Source organism: Nematolebias whitei, chromosome 9, assembly GCF_014905685.2.
Source record: "Nematolebias whitei isolate Nwh7 chromosome 9, NemWhi1, whole genome shotgun sequence".
Lineage (NCBI taxonomy): Eukaryota > Metazoa > Chordata > Actinopteri > Cyprinodontiformes > Rivulidae > Nematolebias > Nematolebias whitei.
This window is the reverse complement of record NC_056506.1, coordinates 49531335-49534013: the sequence shown is the minus strand read 5'-3', so window position 1 is coordinate 49534013 and position 2679 is coordinate 49531335. Positions and strand designations below refer to the sequence as shown.

The following is a 2679-nucleotide window of genomic DNA, read 5'->3' as shown; positions in this document are numbered from 1 at the left end:
CTAACAGGACCACACTACTAACAAAACCACACTGCTAACAGGACCACATTACTAACAAGACTATGCTGCTAACATGATCACACAGCTTACAGGACCACATTACTAACAGGACCACACTGCTAACAGGACCACATTACTAACAGGACCATGCTGCTAACAGAACCTCACTGCTAACAGGACCACATTACTAACAGGACCACGCTGTTAACAAGACCACACTGCTAACAGGACCACATTACTAACAGGACCACACTGCTAACAGGACCATGCTGCTAACAGAACCTCACTGCTAACAGGACAATGCTGCTAACAGGACCACGCTGTTAACAAGACCACACTGCTAATAGGACCAAGTTGTTAACAGGTTCATGCTACTAACAGAACCACACGCTAACAGGACCACGTTGTTAACAGGATCATGCTACTAAGAGAATGTCACTGCTAACAGAACCACACAGCTAACACGACTACATTACTAACAGGACCATGCTGCTAATAGTAACAGTGTTTTTGTAACACTATTTTTAATTTTAATTACTTTTTGTTGTTGTGTTTAGAGCAGGTCTCTTTTGAAATTGAGTCCTCGTGACTCAATGAGACTAACCTGTATAAATAAAGGTTGAATAAAATCAAATAAAAACATCTAGAGTGGTCTCTTCCTCAAAGGCCAGAAATCCTAAAAGTTTCTGTCTGGGGAAAGATTTAATCACTAAAATCCAGATATTTCAGGAAACAAAGCAGCAGAAATGAAACAACCAAAAACAAACACCTCCTTGTGTTAGGAGCTTATTTGGTCACAAAACATGAGAAATCTCTACAAGTTGTTTCTTCAGACGGCTCAGTGTGAGCTCGTTTTCCTGACAGTGTGCTGCATGTGACTGCAGTCAGGCGACTCATTAATGTTAAAGAAGAACTCATCTGACAGAACCGCTCCCCGTCTTTCAAACCAGGCGACGAGCAGCTGGCAGGCTCCGGACTCGTGTTCTCCACCTCACGTTCACATTTATCCATGCCGCCTGCCAGGTGTCACCTGTGTGGAAGGAGACAGGAAACACGAGCTGCGAGGAGAGGAAGGAGGACGTTCTGCTAAAAACTAATGTGAAACTGAACCGACGACTCATCATCCGATGGAAAACAGGTTCTTCATTTACATTAAAAACCAAGAAAATGCTGAAGTGTTAGCATGTAATCGATAAAATAAACCTTTCTGCTTCATTACAAAAGGACCTCTGGGTTTGGTTTTATTGTCCATCCTCTAATCTCTCCGTCCCATTTTTTGTATTTTATAACTTTATTTTGTATTTTCAGTTGCACCGTTTTAAAATGGAGGCTGTTTTAAGATATTTGGTGACAACATTGAAACATCAACCCTCGTTTGTTCTGGTCTGTTCCTGAGAGTGTTAATGTTGACCTCTGACTCTGAACGTTAAACTTTACGTTCCTGTTCTGAATGAACAGTCTGTCAGGGTGGTTTCTGTTGGACTCGACATCAACGGACCAGGTCCAGAACTTTTAGTTTTCCATCAAAGCTTCTCTGCTTTTAATCAAAACAGAACAATATGTTTATTAGTTTATAGTTTATTTGTCATATGAAGGTCAACACAAGGTCAACATTGCAATGAAATGCTCAGGAGGAGAAGAACCGTCTCGACTTTCCAAAATAAAACAAGAAGTACGAAAGCATGCAACAAAAGTACAAAACAAAGCACCAAAAAGTGAAAAAGAAATGCAACATCTACGAGGTCCAAAATGAATATAGTAAACAACACAACGGTGCATGTAGGATGAATCGGTACAAATAAGTACCCCACAGGCAGTAGCATGCAATACATACATGTTGCACACAACATACACCACACAGGTTGTATGACAGGCCAGTGAGCAACACTGAGATGAACTGAACCACGATGACGAGGCAGCGACACACATGACACAGCCACATTGTGCAGCAGCAACAAACACATTAACTGTCCCAGATGTGACTCAGGTCTGTTGAGCTGGTAGAGACAGAGGAGTCGTCTGGAGACACAGCACAGTCGGGGGTGGACGGCTCCAGCCATGATTCTGTAAAGGCAAAGACACAACAGCTCCTCGTGTCCCGCTCGCAATAAATCCATGTGCGCAGGTCATCCAGTCTGTTCCTCAGAGGCTGAACGCCCAAAAGCAGGACTGAGGGGAGAAGGTGTTTGCTGCATCTCTGGCGGGTCCTGCACACAACACCGGCTCGCTTCCCTCTGTGTTTTTCTCTTACGGCGTCCAAGTAAACAAAGGAGCCAGAGGAAAATGTCTGCCACAGAGTCCCCACTCACTGACAATCGCATCTCCTAAAGTGTGTAGCGGTCATACCCGTAGTGTGCGAGTGCAGTGCAGGCGCAAAAAGTCTAAAGAAAAACAACAGTGAACAAAAAAGTGGAAGTGGAAGTAGAGCTCTCACCAGTGCTGCCATGCTGCAGTGCACGTTGATGACGTCAGTGCTGCCATGCTGCAGTGCACGTTGATGACGTTAGTGCTGCCATGCTGCAGTACACGTTGATGACGTCAGTGATGCCATGCTGCGGCGCGTGTTGATGACATCAGTGCTGCCATGCTGCAGTGCACGTTGATGACGTCAGGGCTGCCATACTGTGGCGCGTGTTGATGACATCAGTGCTGCCATGCTGCGGCGCATGTTGACGTCGG

General features: G+C 44.8%; 1 protein-coding gene across 1 annotated transcript in view; it reads left to right on the top strand.

Moving 5' to 3' along the window:
• Positions 1–2679, top strand: part of myo10 (myosin X) — a 106207-nt gene that overhangs the window by 40765 nt on the left and 62763 nt on the right. The window lies entirely within an intron of this gene.